The sequence below is a fragment of the Paroedura picta genome, chromosome 6 (genome assembly GCF_049243985.1).
Source record: "Paroedura picta isolate Pp20150507F chromosome 6, Ppicta_v3.0, whole genome shotgun sequence".
Taxonomy (NCBI): Eukaryota; Metazoa; Chordata; class Lepidosauria; order Squamata; family Gekkonidae; genus Paroedura; species Paroedura picta.
In genome coordinates this window covers 45,987,689-46,005,006 of record NC_135374.1, presented here as the reverse complement: position 1 = coordinate 46,005,006, position 17,318 = coordinate 45,987,689, and the positions used below count along the sequence as shown (strand labels likewise).

General features: G+C 41.1%; 1 long non-coding RNA gene across 1 annotated transcript in view; it reads left to right on the top strand.

Annotated features, from left to right (window-relative positions):
- Window positions 1-5,188: 5,188 nt before the first annotated feature.
- LOC143840673 (uncharacterized) overlaps window positions 5,189-17,318 on the top strand; it is a 49,233-nt gene continuing 37,103 nt past the window's right edge. The window contains exon 1 of the long non-coding RNA XR_013232302.1: window positions 5,189-5,223. This is a non-coding gene — a long non-coding RNA (uncharacterized LOC143840673). The remainder of the gene's footprint in view (window positions 5,224-17,318) is intronic.

Below are 17,318 nucleotides of genomic sequence, written 5' to 3'. Positions count from 1 at the left end.
TCTGACTCCACACAATGTTCACAATCATAACTGTTTCTAGTAGATAAAACTCTGAATTGCTGCTTGAATGCCAACAAAACGCAAAGCTCCAATTAAAGGAACAAAGTCTGAGTCCAATGGTACCAACTAAGTTTGATTCAAGGTATAAACCTGGGTGTGCAAACACACTTCTTCAGTTATACTCATAAAGAATTTCCTCAATCATTAAATAAAGGAAAGTGGGGGGAGGTAATTTGCCAGGAAAGGCTAGTTATAGTCAAGATGCTTAAGTAACTGGGTGATTATAGCTGAGATTGGATTAAACTGGTTGATAAAATGTGTGAACGTCAATAAATGAGCATACAAATACAAGAATTAACAAACAGATGTGAGAATGAAGTTTGAGTCCAGTGGCACCTCCAAGACCAACAAAGTTTAATTCTGGGTATAATTGAGACTTACGAGACTTGGCATATATAGATCCAAACTCCTTTATGTACACTGAAACATATTTCCTCAAATGTTACATATAGGTAGGAGAGGTATTAACTAGGAGGGACTAATTAAAGTCAAGATACATAAGTAACCGAGCAATAAATACAAATAAGATTGGAATTACACATTTGGTAAGAAATGTGAATAGTGGCAAATTGGCAATAAAGGAAACAGCAAATTAGCATAAAGCTTACTGAAGATGTTCAGGGACTAAACAGAAATGACAAGCTAAATTTATAAAGTTACCATTTGTCTATGATAACCACTAGGCAAGCTAATCTCCTGAAAGCAAATTTAATTCCATTCAATACTGTGATGTATCTAGAATCATAGAAAAATAGAGTTGGAAGCGACCTCCTGGCTCATCTAGTCGAATCCCCTGCACTATGCATGCATAGATGTATATATATACATATCTATAGGTGTCTTCTTAGACAGTCTACTGATCTGAATTGCTACCTTTTAAATCTGTTGACAATTAAATGTCGATGTCATTAATTATTTCAGCATTGGTAAAAAAGACACATGAAAGCAGAGGGAAGGTGTAGTTTACCAAAGAGAAGGTTGGAAGGGGAGAGAATGTGATAATTTCATTATGAATGTTTATACCTTGTATTAGTAGCACTCAGCTGTACAATCTCAACCGGCATGCCATATCCCTACACAGGTTTGGATACTACTTGCTTTTCTATTTACTAAGCTTCAGTGAATCAGAATATCCTCTCCCTGTATCCTGTTTGCTTCTAGTGTTTTAAATCTGTCTGAAGAATACGTTAGTCAAGAATGCGGAACCTCTTAGCACTGCTGCCCACATTTGAACTCTCCTCCTTTCACTGCATGATTATAAGAGCCACTCCATTACTGAAGTATCTTCTAAGGCTTTATGCCTGAAGTGTTCAGTTAAAAGGAAAAAAAATACAGAATGGAAGTACTGTTTCCAGCTCCTCTAAGCAATATATCTTGCTTCTGGAACTATCTGTAGAGTTTCTTCCTTTACCTGTTCAGAGTAATGAATCCATAGAGATGATATGTACAATGGGAGCCAAACTAGAAACACCCATCTTCTACTTAGGAATACTTATTTCTCTCTTGATTTCAATTCAAGGTGCAAGAACCTGTACATGTTTTTGGTTCTTTTATAGTTTGCCTGTTTTCAAGGATGCCAAATAATTCCCTTGTGAATTATCAATGTATCTAAATCTTACCACAGCCATGTGAATGCTTAAATCTAGAGAGAGGGGCCACGGCAGACAGACAAGACAGATATTTCTCTAAACCTAAGAAACCTCCCAGAAAAATCTGAAATGTAAAAAATAATAAAATAATTAAATAAAAGGAGCTCCTGACTTTAAGAAGAAAATGTCCTCAGTAACTGTTATTGTCATGTAATGGTTAGCATTTCAGATTAGGTTTGAGACCCTAATTAGGTTTGAGTTAGCATTTCAGACCTAGGTTTGCATCCCCAGTCTGGGGAAGCCTAATGGGTGCTCTTGGACAGTCATGTACTCTAACCACAAGCTACCTCACAAGTTTGTAGTGAAGATAAAACAAAAAAGAAAAGAAGAATATAAGCTTTTTTGGTACCATTGTGGATAAGGGCAGAGTATAAATGAAATATATAAATGTAGCTGACTAGGGGGCAGATAAAAGGTAAGCAGGTAGGTGGGTAGGTGTGAAAGCAGGTAAAGGAGAAAATATGGAGCCTTCTAGCAAATTCCTGAAGGTCTCATTGCCAAGTCTCTCTCTTTGCCTCAGCTTCTTCGGGTCAGTAACCCTAGCCTCAAGGGATCAAATTGGCTCCCTGAGTGAAAAGCTTCATGCATCAAGCATACATCCATGGGTTCTGCCCAGTGAGTAGATAATCATACATATGGCACTCCTGAATTTACCCTTGAATTCACCTGACCTTTCTCCCTCTCACTGAAAAAATATGCTGTTTACTTTTGAACATTTTAAAGCCTCTTGTGTGCCATTTTCAGTAGCTTTAAGAGAGCAAGCTTGCCTCTTCCCTCAAGTTCCGAGGCTGAGTCAGCATCAAAATACAATAAATTGAGACAACGTTGTTTTTTGTTTCATGGTTCAGCCTTGAACCAAACCTAAGAAATGTGATCCATGCCCATCCCTATCTATTTCCATAGCAGGAAAGATGCAGCAACACATCACCCTCCATGTTGAGGTGGAGCTTGTATGGCCTTTCTTGGGAAACTCAGATTGGAGATGTGATCTTCTGCTCTCCCTTGCACTCTCTGGCTAAACTCACAAACTAAACTCCCCCTGTCTGAAATCGTATTAGAAGCACAGGTCACACACAGGTCTCAAGGAAAAATCCCAATATACATAGGTGGAGAATCCCAGTTATCCTCTCTGTCTCCTTTAAACTAATTCCCCCACCTATTTGGGTAACACATAATAGGAAATGTGTTCTGCCAGACCCTGTTTCTTTTACATGATTCTCTGCTTTTTTAAAAATATACAATTGACACAAAAACAGGCATCAGTGTTAATGACAGTTTTTTTTTTTCCTTACTGCATTTTATTAGCATTTATTAAGCAAAAGGCAAGCCAAGTGTGTAACTAGAACTTTCAAACTGATCCAGAGGTGTCTCAAAACTTGGTAACAGATATTGATGAAAATCATCAGAGGGCAATCAAAGTGCTCACAAGCATTATATTGGCAAGTGTTCGTTGTTAATGCTATGAGAAAAGGCAGATTCTTCAAAGCTCCTGATGATGACCAGCCTGCCCATCTGAGATTAGACTTCTGCCTTGGAAAAGCTTCCATGAATTTGAAGAAAAGGGGATTTGTTATGGAAATCAAATCTGGTTGTCTTGATTTGTGCACGCCTTGCTTTCTTTTATATGGGGTGTCATATGCTTGCGTTCATTTGTAATTTATGTAAAGAAGTTCCTTTCCTCTGAAAATTTGAATATAAAACATTTTTATAGAGGACAGAAGTGAAAGAAAAAGGGACTGAGACTGAAAGACAAAATGGTCTGCTGAAATGATGCAGCAGCAGGATCTCAGAAGGGAAATTGCAGCACTTAAATCTCTCCATCCTAGCAAATTTGACAGAATTGCAGAAGACACACAGATGTTATCAAGTGATGATTGTGCTATTAAACAAAGGCCAGAAAATATTGAAGATGCATCATTATACGAGAGCGTGTGTGCATGTGAAAGAGAGAGGGGGAGAGAGAACTGAGGCGGGTGTGGAGAAGATGAAAGAAGGAACGAGATATTAAGATGGACCTGAAGATAAATAGAGCATAAAATGGGATAACCATACTGGATGATTTTCCAACACTAATAATAATTATATTTGTATTAAAATGAAAATATAGTACCTAATTAGGAATAGAGAAGTTAATAATCTGCAAATGACAATTTGTCCAAGAACAGCTGAATGTTTGGATAGTTGCATTTATCTACCTTGCCAGTAGCAATTATTAGGGCTGATGACAAAATTAGAAATGACTTATGAAGTATTGACTGCATAATATTTGACTGCATCTTGTGCTATATCAAAGTATCTCCTTAAATCAGTGCCCTAGATTTCTACCTTATCAAATCAGAATAGCTCCCCTGAGCAAACAGTGCTATGCTGATTTATTATATCACCTGACATGCTTGACCTTTATCACTTTTCTAGAAGCTAAGGAAGCAATCCACTTAATGCTTTTCCTGTGCAATTGAAATTAATGGGATTTGCACAGGCAAAATGCTTTGTGAATTGTATCCTTGGACAGTTTAAAATTGGAGAGGGGGGAAGGTAAGTGATTGATCAGCTACTAGAAGGACAACTCCATTTGGGGGAGTAATTATGCAAAGAATTTGACCATGAAGCAAACACTGGCAAGTTTTCAATGTTGTTAAATGCCAGGAAGTGCTGCAGATATCAATGTTTAGTACAAAATGTAGGTATAAAGGGAAATGAGTAAGTGTAGCTGCCATGCCTGTCTGCTAGACAGCTATCTGGATTGTATATTTACAGTTAGCATAGCACTAAACGCAATTAGACATAACCTGCCTATGTTTATTTGTGTTTTGCTTCATTATGATTCATAGTCTGATTAACATCGTTTTTGGATGCTTTTGATTTAAGGCCTCCTATGTGAAAGCAGATTCAATAGTTCTTTGAATATGCTATCTATTCACTGGCATTTGTTTAAACTCTGCAATCAAGTACTTTATTAAAAAGGCGAAACCCCAAGGTTCTAGGATGTTAATGATCTCATGTGGAGCACAAAGCACATTTTCAGCTTTTATCTATTTTTATCAGGAACAGTAAGTTACTATCAAGCACTGGCCAACAATAATCTGAATCCATCTGGAGATGAAAGCTGTCTCTGTAGGCAAGGAGAATTATAGGTTAAGTAACATGGGTGCTGAAGATTTTATTATACTAATTAAAGATGTGTCTTCTCTGCCTGAACATTTCTGCTCTAGATTCTAAAACCTTTACTGCTACAGCTCTCTAGATGTGAGAACGATTGGCTTTGTATCAGACATGATAAAGTCCATTGTCCAAAGATTTCTTTTTAGTGGATATTTCAATGACAGTGTGCTGCAACAGTGAAAAAGGCATTAGGGATTGCAAGGAAAGAGTTTGAAAATAAAATGAGTAATATCATAATGTCCCTTTATAGATCCATGGTCCAGCCTCACTTGGAATATGGTGTATAGTTCTGGTCACCACATCTCAGAGAACACGCAGAGAGCTGGAAAAAGTACAGAAGAAGGTAACCAAGGTGATTAAGGGCTTGGACCATCTTCCTTATGAGGAAAGGCTGGAACTTTACAGTTTAGAAAAGAGAACTAAGGAGGGCATGATAGAAGCGTATAAAATTTATGTGTGGGTAGAGAAAGGTAACAGATTTTTTATTCTTCCTCTCCAAAAACACAAGACTGTAAGAGCATCCAATGAACTTGGTGGGCAGTAGATTCAGGATAGACAAATGGAAATACTTCTTTCCACAGAAAGTGAGTAAAATATGGATTTTGTTGCCAGAGGATGTAATGATGGTTACAGGAATAAACAGCTTTAAAGGGGGATTAAATAGATTCATGGAGGATAAGTATGTCAGTGGTACTAGCCATGGTGACTGAGGGAAATCTCCACAGTCAGAGGAACTAAATGTTTGAACCTCAGAGCTAGAAGGCAAAATTTAGGGAAAGTCTCAGCCTCCATCCCCCTCTCTAGAGGAACTGATTGGTTACTGGATGCTGGGACCCCCCCCTCCCAATTTGGTAACATGTCAATATATTGGCAGCAAACCATTGCACATAAACATTGTTTAAAGGCTCAAATGTTCTGCTCCAAATACAGAGAAAGTCAGGTTACATCTGTACAAAAATTTTAAATTAGCATACGCATGTTACTCAAACATTGCAAACTGAACTGTAAATACTTCAGTCATTCTCAAATTGCCATATGGGTACTGAAGTAAATTCTGACCATACACCAAAATAATAATTGCCATGAACTGATAAATGCTGCCAACTTCACAGGTGCCAAACAGCACAGGTGCTTGAAATGTGGCTGTTTAAAATATTGTATGTTGACTCTGGATCATATGTAAGCCCATTGTGAACTATGGTTATGCCAGCCGGGTTCCAAGTTGGTCATTGTTAAAACAAAAATGCTCGTAATTCAGCTCATTTCAAATAGTGAACAAATAATAATTAATGTAATCATATGTAGTACCTGAGTCAAGATAAAGTGATCATTACTAGCAAATTAAATTTGAATTCATTTGCTAAAATTAAGTCATTAATACTTGGAGCAACTACAACATGGTATTCCTTACATCCAGTTGAGCTATGTGGCCCAGAAAGTTACCAAAGTGGATGGTACTGAAGTCATGCAGAGAAAATATCACTATGTATCTCCATAGATAATTAGCTAAGGAAACCAAGGAATTTTAGAAGAAAAAATCAAACTTGAAATCAGATATTAAAGGATGCAGGTATCATTCATTCAAAGATATCCTTCATCTTATTTGAGTTATGTAACTAAATTGGAATAAAGAATTTCACTGAAGTCTCCATAAGGCAATTTTGATTTTTTTTGCCATAATGTAAAAGACTATTAACCATATAGAATAATTAGATACAATTGTAAGAGATTATCCGAATGTGGCGAAGAAGAAGAAGAAGAAGAAGAAGAAGAAGAAGAAGAAGAAGAAGAAGAAGAAGAGTTGGTTCTTATATGCTGCTTTTCCCTACCCGAAGGAGGCTCAAAGTGGCTTACAGTCGCCTTCCCATTCCTCTCCCCACAACAGACACCCTGTGGGGTGGGTGAGGCTGAGAGAACGCTGATATCACTGCTCGGTCAGAACAGTTTTCTTAGTGCTGTGGCAAACCCAAGGTCACCCAGCTGGTAGCATGTGGGGACCACGGAATCAAACCCAGCTCACCAGATTAGAAGTCCTCACTCCTAACCACTACCCAAATTGGAAGAAGAGATACACAAAACCTTGACCATGGCAAGAGCCTTGTCTCCTGGCTCCTACCATGTTGAATGAGCTACCAGAGGAGATAAGGATCCTGATGGGACTAAAACAGTTCTGGCATGCCAGATTAGAAGTCTGCACTCCTAACCACTACCCCAAACTGGCTCTCTGTCAATAGTGGAAACGAAGGATTCATCCTCTACCACAAGGGTCCCGAACATTTTTGAGTCTCTTGACTCAATATTAACATGGGATCTGTGGGATAACCCCAAAATGGCTGCTGCAGGAGGTGGAGCCAATCACAAAATGTCAGGGGAGTAAAGGTATGCATAACTTTAATAGCAAGTCTTCAGCATTTAAGGAAATGCTGTATTTAACAGAATGTTTTAAAGAGAACATATTGGTTAAAATATTTTCTTACAAAACACACAATTTGCCTTCAGTTGTGTTTTAAAGATACATATGTTGTTGTGGCAACTTTATAAAAATCTGTACAGTCAATCAGAAGCACTGCCGGACAAAGGCCCCACCTGGCCCCATCCACTCTCTAAATATGTTAGGGGCAAATATAACTTGGGCAGTTGAACTACCACTTTGCTTTGTATGTTTCCCTATCTCAGGCGGCAAATGCACCTATATGGACAAAGTACTGTGGAGCAGAGATTTTTCCAAGGGAAAACACTGAGTGGAAAAGAGTTAAGAAATTCTTGCTTCTGCTTCATCGCTTCAGATCATGTTTCCATCTTCTACCAAAGGATCAACTACCCCAGTTTACTGCTCTGACTTTCCACCAAGCACTCACTGTGATATATAGCGTGGCAAGTTAATAAAAAGAACAAAACTTGCTGGGTATTCAAAAATAACCTCCTTTTCCCCAAGGAACTTATGGAATTGCTCAAAATCTGAACAATCCAGTTTATATTTCTGAAAAACAACTTTTAATAAAATTATACACCAGTTGCTTTATTTTATTGTTCTTAATTGTGATAACCACAGCATGTATCCCTATGGAAAATAGAAGCTGTTGGAAAATACATTACTGTTGCTTTCTAAGAGAGATCCCCCCTCACACAGCAAAGCTTAAAAGAAAATGAAGAGCTTCCACATAGCTACTATCCTAATCAGAAATATCTAAAAAAAACATCATGGGAACTACATCCCTAAGGCCCATTCTGCATGGTGGTGCGGTGCTGTGCAGTAGAAAGTTCCGCAATTTACTGTGTCCCCACGGGGGACATATTTCAGCTCTATAATGGGAAGATCTATCTTGGTGGTCAGCATTGTAATGACTTTTAGAATATAGAAAAATGAAAGCTATGGGGATGATCCAACTGAAATGATCTAACTCAAATTATCATAAAGATAATTGAAGAATGAAGCATATACTCATTTGTTTTCCTTAAAGATCCATAGGACCTAAAACTGCCTAACTGTTTGGATTATGCCTGGTCATACAACCTCTTCCTTTGCAATTCTTAGTATCTGTATTGTATTCCTAGAATTACAGAAGTAGATGTTATGATGCTATTTAACATGTATAAATTCTGTAAGTACAACAATAATTTGATGGCTTTATTTTACAAATTACATGAATTTCTATAGTATTGCAAGATTGTATTTGTTTTACAAATTGATATTGTCTGTCAACCACTACAGCTATTTTTTTTTTGCTGGCATTATTTGATGTTCTAAAACATTTAACAGAAATATTAACAGAAATGTTTAAACACTGGTCAAGAAGCACCAAAAATATACTCCTGCAAAAAGAATAGAACAGCATTCTGACTGCATGGGGACCTTGCTCTAATTATGGGAACTATTTTTGTTAAACTATTAAGTCTTTGGTTCAAGTTTGAAAATATGCAGAATTGTATAGCTTTACACTAGGGAAAACATTGATAGTACTTCTAACTCTAGATTGAGAATGTGTGTGTGTGTGTGTGTGTGTGTGTGTGGAATTGAGCAGAGTATATTGACATAGTCTACCTTCCAAAGCAGCCATTCCCTTTATAGTCTGGAGAGCAGTTGTATTTTGAGTAGATTTCTAGGCCCCATCTGCAGGTTGGCACCCAAGCCTTCTAATGATAACTCTGTAAAAAAATATTTTAGTCAGATGATTATAGTATTATATTGTGAGAAAAATTCAGCAATGACAAAAGGGCCAGGGCTGAGCAGGGTACAATGGTTGGAACCACTGGAGAACTCGGAAAGCTTAAGGGACAGGGGGAAGGGCTGTCTTCAGGGGACCAAAGGGGGGCAAGCACACCCAAGGCCCCAGTTTGGAAAGGATGTGGAACACGTAAGGCCAGGTATCCAAGGGGATTTGACTCCTTGGTGGGGCAGGGCAGGAGGCTTCTGGAAGGAGGTTGGGGAGGTACTGGGCAGGGAAGATACTGATGTGAACTACCTCATGGCTGGGGTGAAGGCATTGGACAACGATTGAGCTGGGCCTATTCTGAGACCTCTGGAGTCTCCCAACAGGAGAGAGGAATTTGCCAGGATGGCAGAGGGTAGCACAATCCCAGAGGTGCTTGAGAGACCTGACACATACACCCAGGATAAAAATTATGTCCATAAAGTGTGGACAGCATTTTGCCTCCTCTTTCCCTGTCAGTGGACCCCATGCACGGGGGAGCCTAGGTAGGATCAACATAAATGATGAGGGGAAGGAGCCTGAAGATGCTTTCCAAAAGCTGTACTAGCCTCACTAATGAGAACAGCAATGGTTAAGGGGTATGAAAGAAGACATATTGGGACCTGCAGGAGCAGTGGTGATGATGTGTGTTCAGGTGACCAAGGTGGTGTCAGAGAGAGATAAAAATGCAGACAGTGATGATACCACTCTAATGAAAAGCGAAGAGGAACTAAAGAGCCTCTTGATGCGGGTGAAGGAGGAAAGTGCAAAAGTTGGCTTGAAACTCAGCATCAAGAAAACAAAGATCATGGCATCCGACACTCTCAATTCCTGGCAAATAGATGAGGAAGAAATGGAGGTAGTGACAGATTTTATTTTCCTGGGCTCCAAGATCACTGCAGATGGGGACTGCAGCAAATAAATTAAAAGACACTTGCTACTAGGGAGGAAAGCTATGGCAAATCTAGACAGCATCCGGAAAAGCAGAGACATCACCCTGCCAACAAAAGTGCATCTAGTCAAGGCTCTGGTCTTTCCAGTTGCAATGTATGGTTGTGAAAGTTGGACCATAAGGAAGGCAGAGCATCAAAGAATTGAGGCTTTTTTACTCTGGTGCTGGAGAAGACTCTTGCGAGTCCCTTGGACTGCAAGGTGAACAAGCCAGTCAGTCCTAGAGGAGATCAGCCTTGCCTGCTCCTTAGAAGGCCAGATCCTGAAGATGAAACTCAAATACTTTGACCACCTCATGAGAAGGAAGGACTCCCTGGAGAAGAGCCTAATGCTGGGAGCGACACAAGAAGAAGGGGACGACAGAGAATGAGGTTACTGGATGGAGTCACTGAAGCAGTCGATGCAAATTTAAATGGACTCCGGGGAATGGTAGAGGACAGGAAGGCCTGGATGATCATTGTCCATGGGGTCACGATGGGTTGGACATGACTTCGCACCTAACAACAACAACAACAACAACAACAAAAACAAATATATTTCAAACCAGGAGGGAAGGTGGTATGATATAATCTACTTTGCATTCAGCTTGCGTTCTGTTTACAGTTCCATACTTTTATGAGTGCTTTTGATGCAATGTTTATGTTTTCTTCACCTCCAACACAAAGCTAATTCAAAAGCTTAACAGTTCCATCAGAGTTTTTGGCCTTATGCTTTCCCCACCTATGGGAGACCAGTCCTTCACTTTCCTACTGTCCACTGTTAGCCCTCTCTATCTGCATCTTCTGCCTCTCCTCAACTCCCCATTGGTGTACCATCTCCACTGTTGTTCCAGTTTTCCATCTTTTATTTATTTATTTATTTTGCATTGGGCTGAAGGTCTAGTGAAAAGACTTGTGGAATACTAAGCTTGTAACAGTGAAGTTTAAAGAGATGTGTGCCCTCTGTTGAGAATGCTTTCTACAAAGGAAACAGACCTTCAAGCCAATCTGCCTACTTGTCCCACCCCTACCCAGCCCAGTTATATTTGCCACCAAGGCACAGCTTCTTTCAGGATTTGAGGAAGTGAGAAGTTGTTCAGGATACAGACAGTTTTAAAATATTAACTTTTCAAAAGCAAAAGAAGAAAAAGAAGAGCTGGACTGGCATGAAGGCAATCTGGTGGTAAATTTTTCTGCTTTGACTTTTAATATACATAGTTCAGTTTTGAGGGCATTAGGCTGAAGATTACTGGCTTGATCCCAGGTTTAGATGTTAACTTCCTCCCCTTCCCCCTTCTTAGTTCTGTATGTTGATTCGTTTCACATTATCTGCCCTGTACAATATTGGAAGGGCAGGTTAAATATGTTATTATAATGATTATTATCTGTAATTTGGACTTCATTATTTAAATTGTCTAATAACTCACTGGGTTTTAGATAAGGAGTCTGTTTTATATTCTGGGGTTGAGACTTGCAGGGAAAAAGTAACTTTGAACCCAGATAGACTGCCTTTCCCTCCACACTGAATAACTTCACACTTCCATCTCCCTATCTTTAAATAGGACAGGGTCCTATTAAATAAAAGAGTAAGGCCACCTGGGGAGGAGTTAGGGCGGGCCCTGTCCAGGATAAAAACTCAGAGGGCCCAATCAGTAGCCGCAAAGTGCCTTCCTATTGGCCCCTCACCAGGACAGACCAAAATTCCATTCACCCAGCCCAGTCTGGCTGCCAGTCTGCTCCTGACCACCAAAGGGAGAGGCAGTCAGTAGGGCTGCAAAGGGGGATGAGAACAAAGGCTATTCGCCCCAAGGCTGTCCTAACTGTCAAGTCCAACTGTAACTTCCCTCAGAACCCTGACAGAGCTGGCAGGAGGCTGCAGAGTGCTCCCCCTCCCCCCCTTCAGGCCTGCTGCGAAGGAACCTCTGACAGGCCCTGACTGAGGGAAGGAGGCCTTTCCAAGAGCAACGCAGGGGAGCCTGAGGGCCTTCCTTTTGAGGGGGGGGGGACTTTCCCCTTCTGCCAAACAGTTGGCTGACAGGGAGGCCACAGAAAAGCCCCTTCTCACTTAAAATACCGCTCTGGCCAGGGGTTAGACACAGCCAAGCCATGTGTCTTTCTTCTTTGCAACTCTCTGCAGATTTGAGGCCACTGCACAGCGTTATTCTGTAGAGGAAGCTGGCTCTTTTGTCTCCTGTTTCATCTGCACAACAACCCTGTGCAGTAGGCCTCAAGTCTTTCAATTCAACAACAACCTGTGTGGGGAGCCTTAAATGTTTCTTCTCTACCACAATCCTCTCCAAAGTAGCCCTTTCTGCCTGGGGAGCTGATCTTTATACTCTGTAAGTGAGCTGTAATTCCAGGAGCTCTCCAGGCCACACCTGTAGGTTGGCTACCCCTGGGTTGGAAATATTCCTGGAGGTTTGGAGGTGGGACTTCAAAATCGTACAATGCCTCAGAGTCCAGCCTTCAAATGAGCCATTTTTGCCTGCAGTTGGTAGGGAGTGGTGCAGGAGTGTCCCTCCTGGCCTATGGGTTATGGCCAGCCCTTATCAGCAACCGTTTGTATTCTGGGGCGCAGACAGTCAGACCAGCATCAGTCCTGTGAGTCTGGAAAGTGCAGGAAGATCTAAATAAATATTTACAGCCTGAAACTAAATAGAGAACAAGTAAATGTCTGGAGACACATCGTAACTGAAATAGTAACTGGCAAATAACCTTGGCTGGGCAAATAAAAAAACAGTATTACAAACCTTACTAAGGTCAAGACTGCTGTATACAGACAGTCTTCCTCTTAGGGTTGCCAGCTTCCCTGTGAGGCTCGCTACCCCACCTCCCTCATGGGGAGTCTGCTATGGGGAGAGAAGGGGAAGACGATTGGAAAATGCTTTGAGACACGTGAGGCCTGCTGGGTCACTGCGGCCCATTCCCAGTTCTCTCAGATCTCTCACAATGCTACATACCTCACAGGTTGACTATTGTGGAGAGACAAATGGAAAAGGTGTTTGTAAACCGCTTTGAGACTCCTTTGGGTAGTAAGCAATAGGGTACAAAAATCTGTAACCATGAAAGAAGCATGTGGGCATATAACATTTTACCAACAGTGAAAATATGGGAGACAGAAGGAACAGGGTGGACACCTGTGTACTGTGACTACCCCATGTGTATTAGGGCAGAGGGGCATTTCGGTGAATGTGGCCTAATTCACACAAGAAGGGAAATGACGCAGAACTGGGGGGAATTGGTTGCCATGTAATCTTCCCCTAAGAAGAGTCTCCAGTCTGATTTTCCCTTCACATATCTGAAGACATGGCTCTGGAAAGCTCATCTGTAACCACTATGCCACAATTCCCAAAGGTCAGTCCTCTCCCACAATCAATGAACATTACACATCACAGGTTCTTGACACCCATATCTCCACACCCATGGCCTCATTTGCCACCATGCCATCACAACCTCCCACACAACACACATGACAACCCCATGCCCTTACAGACTGGACAACTCCTCCCCTTCCTCTTCCCACTGCCAAGCTCTAGCGCCCGTTGTATTCTTGGAGACAACGGGCTTTGCCCCTAGTTACAGTATAAAACGGCTTATCTTTACACAGCCCGCGGTGCCGCGGGCGCCGTGGACTGAATAAAACTGGAAGGGCTTAGGATGGAGGAGTTAGGGCGGGCTCTGTCCGGGATGAGGAAGGGTGCCGATTGGCCCCTTCCTCCGGACAGACCATCGCCTGCCGATTGGCCCGGCCGATTCCCGCCCTGCCGGCAAGGGAGCCCCCGGCAGGCGCGCGGAGCGGGGCTGGCGGGGGCTCCCTGCCCGGCGGCCTGACGCGGCGAGAGGCGTGAAGTGCCTCTCGCCGCGTCAGGCTGCCAGCCAAGGGAGCCCCCGCCAGCTGCGCTGCACGCGCCTGCCGGGGGCTCCCTGCAGGGAAAGGCTAGCGCCCATTGTATTTCCGTATACAATGGGCTTTGCCTCTAGTACATTTGATAATTTAGAAGCAGGTTGTCTCAAGGATCAGAGGGGACCTTCACATGCAGGGGCTGAACCCCCGACCTGTTTCCTCAAGGCAAAAAAAGACATGAGTCCTAATTTTCTTTCCACCTCCCTTCTGCCCAGCTGACACAATTTAACAGAGCAATGAGTTAAGGCAAATTCATTTTTAATATTAAGTACTTTATCAGTAAACACTAAATATTGGCATTTAAAAAGCCCCCCCCCCTTTATTAACCTGATTCCTCCTATTTTGCATCTCTAGAAACCCCACTTTAGATCCTCTCAAGCCTCCTAAATATTAGAACTCAGGAGAGAGAGGTAGCCAACAGTAACATCATCTAATTTACATTAAAAATATAATTTCTGGGAGCACAATGGGAGGGGGATGAGCAATTTGGATAATCTCAAGCCTCCCTCCAATTCTCAACAGAGGGAACACATCTCTGAATTTTAAACAGCACACACAAATACACATACTATATAAAGCTTTCCCCGAGGCACCAATGCATCGCTAGACTTAATCCATCCATTCCCTAAAAATAAAAATGAACTTGACAAGATGGGGAAAGCAAGCAATGATGGGTGGTGGGGGGGAACCTTCTGCTAAGATGGCTACTAGACAATAAATACACTTGGAAGAATCTCTTCTTAGAATGCAAAACTCAATGCAAAACTGACCAATAAGGGGAGACAAACCATGCTGTCCCTCCCAAACCATCAGTGCTGCCTGACTGTCCATTATTTCTCATTGGTATGCAGAAATCATGTTCCACAGTTCCAAAGAGAAAATTGGATTTTAAAAAGATGCAGATTTCAGGTACAGGATTTGAATTAAAGGCAAACTGCTGCAAATTTAGTGGTAATCAGAAGTAAGATGTATGTGTAGAAAGGGCCCGACTGTCCAGAGTGTTCAAGAATGAATATAAACAATGGTGGTTATATATTAATACTGGGAATTGTAATGTCACATCTGTTATAACTTCCATTACATTCATTTTGGCTGTATGACACACCTATTAAAGCCAAGGAAGTATTCTATCCATCTATCCGTCTGTCTTTCTGTCTGTCCGTCCGTCCGTCCGTCCATCCTTCTCTCTCTCTCTCTCTCTCTCTCTCTCTCTCTCTCTCCCCATCCATCCATCCATCCATCCATCCATCCATCCATCCATCCATCCATCCATCCATCCATCCATACATACATACATACATACATACATACATACATACATACATACATACATACATACATCTAATCTTCTATTAATGCAGTATTTATTTTAAGCCTTTACATAAAATAGACCTTTAAACCTTTACATAAAAACCTTTACAGAATGATTTCTCCTTTTCCAAGTTTCATTCAGTAAAATGTAAAACCCAGGGACATTGTATAGGCAATGATCACACTGAAGGCTTTTCTCTTTCAAGAACTGCCTTGGATTTCTATCTCCTCTCCCTTTATTTTATACCAAGAACTTTAGTTTGCATCTCTGTGTCTCATGTAACTATCACTAGAAGTCTAATTGCTCTAGAGGTATATATTGGCTTCCAATTTGCTTGAAAAGGCACAAGTTCTTTTGTAGGAAGGACAAATAATTTATAGCTACGATATCATTTAAGGATCAGTTTGAGCAGGTCATTAATAATGCAGGTATGTTATCGCTTTAAGTCAAACATAAGTACTTTTACTGAGGTAAAGAAAAAACAAGTCAACATGCTGCAATGAGAAAGAGATGACTTGTACTTCCTTCACTCTGCTTTGATTTTAATATAAAACATCTAATCAACAACACATCTTTAATGCTTTAAAAAAAATTACAACCATACCATTTGTATTATGTACCTCAACTGCCATCCCTCAAAAAAGTGGGTGGGTTTGGAATATTCAGCTAAGCTTAGAATGCCACAGCCCATCTCCTTCAAGCTGAGAAGAACACATCAAGTGAGTGGTTGTCTGCTGGTTAGCTTCCTAGGACTAACCAAGGCACTGTTTTTGACCTTTAAAGGTTCCATTTTTCAGTGACAGCCTCTCCCTATGTCAATCTTACCAGAGAGTGACTAGCCCAGCTTGCCCAGAAAGTTTCATGGTTAAGAGGAGAGTTTTTGAGACTTCTCTACAGTGGCTTACAGACTCTTTGAGGACTCACACTGCTAATGGCATGATGTTTTTTTTTGTGTTCACATTCTATTTTAGGGGAAACTACAAAAACCTACCTTTTTAAAATCTTGCTTTTGAGAGGCCTGCACAATTTACAAGCTGCAAGCCACATAAAATCCATGATGCATCAACAATCAAAGTGGTTAATCAGGAACTCAATACAGCTTTGGAGTTTTTATTTGTTTTTACTTCTTGGCTGGGACTGTGTGGAGAAATCAGTTCTCCACCAAGAAAAACAAATACTGTTTACAATAATTTTGGAATATATTATTATCTTGCAATTGTTTGGGTATACAGGTTTGATAAGGGCCTAGCAGCAAGGTTTCAAATTGCAACAGTGGATTTTCATTTGATGAGGCAAGTGACTGTTACTAAGTGGAGGTTAAAAGATGATTAAAGAAGAGCTTTCAAGAACAGAATATGGTTTCAGTTAGGAGGAATGCTTTGAGGGGCTCTTAAAGTTTGGATTTCAGAGCTAATGAGAACAATGCTTGACCAAGCATTATTTATTTATTGTATGCTGTGTATATTGTAGCCAGGAGATCCAAGGATTGTCTGATAGCAAGGTGAGGAAAATTCAGAGATGGTTTGCCATTTCCTGCCCCCATGCACTGACCCCTATGGTTTCTTGGAGGAACTACCCAAATCCTTGGAGGTCTACCATTAGCTTCTGAGATTTGATTGATTTAGGCTTGACCAAGTGACAGCAGTTGACTGGATGGGACCTATCTTAGAGTGTACATGAGTGGCAGTTGAGAGAGAGGGGAGAGAGGTAGCAGAAAAGCAGCTGGAAGGCCAAAGATCTTCAGGAATAAGAAGTGAAGAAAGCTATTAGCTGAGACCTTCCAAGAGCTGGACAAGTGAGAGGCAGGAGAAAATACATAGTCAAGGAAGAGACTAAATGATCTGTGGCAGAGTCTGTCTGACAACATGGGAAGAACAAGTCAACAGTGCCAGAAGAAAGACTGTAAAGTGCCCTGAGGCAATCCTATTCAGCATCAACAGGAAGCTGCCACAACAACTGGGATAGTCTTCAGCAGTAAATGTATAAATTACAGGCTGGGGTGAAGGAATACAAAAATCTTTGATTTGCAGTTGTGTATATGGCGAGTATGTGATTGAGCATGAGTGTGTCTTTCCAGGGGATCTGATTGAAAGTGTGGTGAGGCTTGCAAAC